Raw genomic sequence first — 6,323 nt, 5'->3', positions numbered from 1 at the left:
AAATGTTAGTCATTAATTGGTCTTATACCTTTCTTGCATTATTCATAGCATCCCACTTAGCAATTGTTCTTGGGTCATCACATAAACTGACCACCCCAAATGACTTCGATTTTTGTTGAATGTTATATAAATCAGTCACTCGAATTTTTGCCACAAATGTCCTGTCTAGTAGGGGCCTGAAATCTGGGGGAGGGACGACACTGTACATGTGAAACGATATTTAAACATTAATCAGTAACATTATAAGTTGGTTACATATTATTGCAAACTGTATGTAAATGAGATTTTGGTTACCTCATCTTCGTCAAGGATGGTTTGTGCTGTTTTCCCGAGCAAATCAACCATTACATCATCCCAAATAATGAACTCAACCGAATCTGGATCTTCATATGTGACAATAAACTTGACTTGAAACCTTGGTATTGGTGATGTCACCCCCACACCCTTAATTGTGCAATTATTGTTAATTTGTTCCCTGTCACAATACCACAACCCATCTTCTTCTTGCTTCACTTTTGATCTGCATTCTTTGCAAGAGTAGTAGTACCAACTATTACCAGATGTATCTAACTCAATAATCTTGGCCATTGTGACATATGCCCCTCCTTTGGTTAAATTTGGTATCTCTGATAGTGTTTTGATGTTTGCACTTGCGAGGATTGGAGGGTGGTACCCAGCAGTTTCTGGAGCCCCAAAGATTGGTTCATCATCATCTGGAAAACTGGTAAAAAAATGGCTTAATTAATTTAAGCTGAAGTGGGAATGTTAAAAAACTTTTGAACTCAAAATGTTTCTGGATTGTATTTAGACTGTTTTTTTCAAATAATTTTTTTGACGGTTTTCGACTGCTTCATTTTTGGACGTTTTCTGGAGAATTCATGATGTGCCATTTCTGGTCAATAACAATTAATGCACCTACTATTCCCCTAAAGAAAATAACATCACAAAAAACGGATTTAGATGTCATAGCTATTGTTGAACACTTTCACCTCGTTCATATCTGGATTGACCAATATTTTTGTTGCACCCCATGTTGTTGTTATGCTAACTTCCCCTGCATAGTAGGAAATATTGAGACAATTTTTTTTCCAACATTTTTTTCTTAAATTTTGTAAGTCATCAAAGTGTTTGTAATGCTGAAAAAGGTATTTGAATCACCAGAATTTTATACCTTCATAAACTGATCGTTTTACGAAAAGCATGACCAATGTTGGCTTTGGTTTGTTAATGAATTCTTGCTCAATTTCTGCAATTTGCTGAAGGTAATCCCCAAACAATGAGCAGCACATGTTTTGGTTCCTGAAAAAACGGTTTGTAATGATTATTTTGATATGGTGTTAAGTTTGGCATATTGTTTATTGAATATAGTCGACTTACAGATTATTGCCCAAAACAATAGTCCTCCTTTTCTTTCCATTGTTGTCTCTTATTGGATAAATGTGCTCCAACCTTCCAATTACGTCTGTCACAGAAATTTTCAGTTGTTAGTTAACAAATTTTTTCAGTTGGTAGTAAACACTTAGGGTGCATATATGAAAAATTAATTGTAGGCCATTGTTGCTTACCAATATAAAGTCTATTTGGCATTGCTCCAAACACGACCTCATTGAAAGTGTAGAAAGCATGGGTAGAAAGAGGAATATCTACATTTGGAATCGGTACCACCCTAGTGCTATACTCGAACCAAATCTTTCACGGGTGAATTGTTGCCATGTCAAGTCCCACTCGGTTTGATGATACACTGAACCTTCTGATTTTGTATGTGCTCCCTTCATTAAGGTGCTCTAAGAAAAGGCGAGTCAGCCTCTGGTTGACTGATGCCCGAATTGTGTCTCCCTGCATTCATTCATATTTGTTAATACCTTGTGACAATAATTTGAAAAAGACCACAGGAAAAGGGGTAAAGGGAGACTTACATTCTCATCAATTAGGATGAGTTCTACACCTTTCACGTCCTGGGGATTTGTCTCCGACTTTATGTACCACAATCTCATAACCCGAACAGTTAATTGTTCCGTCCTTGATGTTTCTTTGGTGATGCTCGAAATTGGAATGCTCTGGATGTGTGCCATAATCTCAAGTTTTTGATTGAATTTGCTATATTGAGTTTCTGTGAAAATCTCAATGTTTGCAATCCTATATATACTAAATTACCACCCCTTGTAAACCCTAAATCCCCCACTACTTCCATTACCCATGAAACCCACTTCTTTGAAACTGCTGTAACTGCTGCCATTCCATATTTAACTGCATATGCTCTAATTTCAGAATATGCTGATTATTTTAATTTTATGCAGTTTCGGATTTCATGGTTGGACGGTCCAAGTGTATATATTATGATGATAACAACGTTGCCTAACATTCGTACTTGTAGAAGTAGAAATTACTCGGTAGTTTATCATTGCCATCTTCCGAATTCGGAGTGCGAGGCTGATTCTTAAATTGCCAGAATTTTTGCTCCAAGTACATAATCCTCGGTGATGAACGGCTTTCTATACAGATCTGAGAGGATTAATTTTTTAAAAAACATATTTTACAGTGTTTCGACTTTTCGTATCGTTTTTAAATTTTTTTTATTAAAATCTAAAAAAAATCCGTGCATATGTTTTATTTCACGGGTATACTAATTTAATTTTAATTAATCTTAATTCACAACCCGTGCAGTATTGTGAATTAAGTCCTAAGAAAACCGTGCAGTATTGTAAATTATTTGAAAAAAAATTATTACAAAAAATTTAATATAATTTTTACATCACTCGTAATTTAAATGAACATTTATTTTTTAAATTTTGAGAGTAAAAAAAAAATTAAAAGTAGCTTTTACTGATTAACTCGGTGTGCGTGACTGGTTCATCAGATGCCGAGTTTTATATTCCAACTACATTTCTCGTCATTATTTATATTTAAAAAAAAAATTCGCGTACACTGTATTTTTAAAAAATCATGTTTTCAATTAATTTACTGCACAAGGCAAAATCGTTAATAACAAAAATACTTGTTATTCATTTTGTCATTCATCTCGATGTATTTTCGATTCGTATATAAGTGATATTTTTTCCTGAAACTATGTATTTTTGTTCTTTAATTTTAGTTTTGTAATTATGTAATTCAATTACGGTAACTCGCTTTTGTAATTAATTATGCGTAATTATTAATCAATTTCTATAAAATTTTATCATAATGTTATTTTCAAGAAGTATTCCGTAAGACGACTTTATAGATTTTGTAGTGAGACGGATTTTAGCACGTGCTTTGAAAGACGGATATCTCAGAAATTAAAAACGTTGCGAACACATGGGTCCCACCATAATGTCAATTTTCGAAAAAAAAAAAATGGAATAATGACGTGGCGCGTTCTCTGATCAGTATTGTCTCTTGCTTTTATATAGATAACATTGGCGAGTTTGAGGCCTTTGAATGAACAATCAAGTTCCTGGGGCTGATGAGGTTAGTCCCTGAAATTTTTCATTTACATAAATTTCTTTTAAATATTATCTTTGTGAAATTTAATGAAGTTTGTGGGTTTGTTTAATATTTTTTTTCTTGAACAAGTAAGGCGGAGAATGGAATATGTTAGAATATAAAACGAATCAAGGAACTTCAACCATCGGCTTAAGCTTTTGGTTGAGATGGTTTCTTGACAGAATATGAGACCATTTTTGTGAAATAAAAACTTGCTTTAAATGGCAGATACATAGAGGGGATTGTCGGATTGATCATGGTTCATTCCTATTGCATTTCATTTTCTCTGACATTTCTATCTTATTGATAGCAACTTTGTCTTGGTTACTATCACTCCTGAGTAAAAGTATGACATTTTGTTTTCAAATTTTTCATGTGGGAATGATTAATTAAAAAGCTAGGTAGGGTGAGTAGTTAAAACAACAACGCTACAGACGTGCGAAAATGTCTTATGGCACCTTAGCTGCATCTTTTGCATAAGGTGACTATTGAGGCACATTGCAATACAAATAGCTCTATCGATGTTACTACTTCTCAAGAATAAAACTAACACGTGTTATCTGAGAGTTCGGCGCTTTTGTCTACATGTCTTCTCCTCTAATGTTTTATCTAAATTTTGATAACTACATGCCGCAATGTTGCAATTTTATCCAAAGCTAACACGCATATTGATGACGAGAGACTTTGTTAAATTATCCATTTAGCAAAGTCATATACTTGAGTTTTCGTTTTTCATCACTCGAACATTCATTCTAATAATATTATTTTAAATGTTGATTTTTGGCAGGATATTCACATATTATTAGAAAAGTAGAGTGATAATAGTATAAGATGATTCCTAGGTATAATGTTTTGAGACTCTTAATTTGTGAGTACTCCACATTTTGGATTAATTGATTTATTGATATATTTGGACTCTCATTTGTATATTTTGTCGAACATTTTCAGTTTTTTGGGGAAAGATAAAGCACACATCCAAGAACAAACAAAAGACGAGCTTTTCTCACTATTATTCTTTTTGGTGCTTTACTTATTTCTCACTTTGCTTAAAGAAACGGAACCTTGATCAATTCTCTATATTACCAATGCAATTTTTGATGTTTTTTATTTATTAATTCAGAATGTTGGCTCACATTTTGAGATGTCGAATGCCGGTGTTCTTGGTCCCGTCTTGCTTAGTTGTCTGAATGAAGGAAAGAGACTTGACGTGGCATAAATGGTCCTATAAGGTTGTTCTCCTTGCAATTTCCTTATACACTAGCCTTTCATATTCTGAATGCATTTGTTCCATTTACGCTGGTGAAGATATAAAATATACTCCCTCCGTCTCAATAACTGGTTTACCTTTGATTGATATATCTCTGACAAAAAAATATAAAAAGGTAAATAAATGATTTGTACGGAGTGAGTAAAATTTATCACATTTGATTTGAGGCCGCATTTTTTATATCATCATTTCTGACTTGCCAAAATCGGATGAGATGGAGGGAGTTCTGAAATTCCTTGATTTTGTACAGATTGGTATTAGAGGTGAGTTCCTGGGTCTGGAATTCTTGATTCACTTACTTGATTCTCCAATGTCGAGTGGGGTCAGGGAGACTCAAAAACAACCCGTGACTTGGGACAAAGTAAGTATCTATAGCTCCGACCTGCTCATTTATTTTCTTCTTCAGAAATATAATTTGGCAAAAAGAAGCTAAGGCTGATAAGTTACTTTATGTGTTCAAACTATGTTCTATCCAGCAGGAAACAAACAACTTGCTTTTATGTGTCCAAATTGAAACAAACAACTTGCTTTTATGTGTCCAAATTGCAAGTCTACTACTATGCTATTGTTCTGAGAAGAAATGCTTAAATATTTGGGAGATCCTTCTTAAAGACGGTGGTTGAAGGCAGAGACCCGGGGCCATGGTGGTTGAAGGGAACATGATGAATATCAATAGTGGATCTGATATCTGAAAAATTCAAATACGTATATATCCAATCCAACTTATTTCTCGAAACGGATTTAAATCTGTTTAGATGATTAGATATACGATTTGGTTTGGAATTCTTATCTGGTAATGAAATTTGTCAAAAGCAATAACATATGATGTTCGGTATTATTTAAGTCAACAAAAAATATGAGTATTATCTTAATGCAATTGAACCTTGGTGAATTAGGACAAACAAGAGTAACACAAAGTTAACTTTTTAAATTAAATTATTTACTCAATTTGTAAGAATACGTAGATATCCAATTTTAAGATGCTCATTATAACTTAAAAGCACAAAGTTGATACCAAGTAACACAAACAAGAAATTACAAATACAACATTGAAACTCATGTTAATACAACAATTTATCATACGACGTGCTCCACCATTAACGATGTTGAGAAACACAAAGCGGGATATCAACTATCATAATTGTAATATTCATTTTAAAAATTTTGTAAATAATTTTATTTAAAAAAATTTAAAAAACAATCCCGTGAATTTTCACGGGTGTTACACTAGTTACTTATTAAGGCCGTCCGTTTGAAATTTGTATCATGTCATTTTTTTTACATGTTCTAAACATTAACATTCAGCCGTGGAGTTAACACCACAATCAGGACCTATACTTAACTTTTTTTTTTTGAGATAAGGACTTGTATTCATTCTGTTTAGCGAAAAATGACTTGCTTATTTACTCCGTTAGAGCAAGTCCAGTCCAATGGTAAGCTAGTACTTACTAGTAGGGGTGTTCTTTCGCGGTTCGGTTCACCGAACCTCTAATTTAATTCGGTTCACACACGGTTCGGTTCGCCAAAACTCCGAACCTAATCCGCACCGTTAGAAACGGTTATAAACGTTTCGGTTAACTACTTTAAACGGTTA

General features: G+C 33.6%; 1 long non-coding RNA gene across 3 annotated transcripts; it reads left to right on the top strand.

The window, feature by feature from the left end:
• Window positions 1-3,395: 3,395 nt before the first annotated feature.
• LOC141659013 (uncharacterized) lies at window positions 3,396-5,132 on the top strand. 3 transcript variants are annotated; one of them, XR_012549566.1, is made up of 4 exons: window positions 3,396-3,447; window positions 4,411-4,483; window positions 4,583-4,691; window positions 4,980-5,131. It is a non-coding gene; the product is annotated as an uncharacterized LOC141659013 (long non-coding RNA). The 3 variants fall into 3 exon arrangements; XR_012549567.1 differs by lacking the exon at window positions 3,396-3,447 and adding an exon at window positions 4,312-4,330 and having other exon boundaries at window positions 4,980-5,132; XR_012549565.1 differs by lacking the exon at window positions 3,396-3,447 and having other exon boundaries at window positions 4,363-4,483.
• The last annotated feature ends 1,191 nt before the right edge of the window (window positions 5,133-6,323 follow it).

Source organism: Silene latifolia, chromosome 6, assembly GCF_048544455.1.
Source record: "Silene latifolia isolate original U9 population chromosome 6, ASM4854445v1, whole genome shotgun sequence".
NCBI lineage: Eukaryota > Viridiplantae > Streptophyta > Magnoliopsida > Caryophyllales > Caryophyllaceae > Silene > Silene latifolia.
The sequence above is the reverse complement of the archived record's forward strand: the minus strand, read 5'-3'. Positions and strand labels throughout refer to the sequence as shown.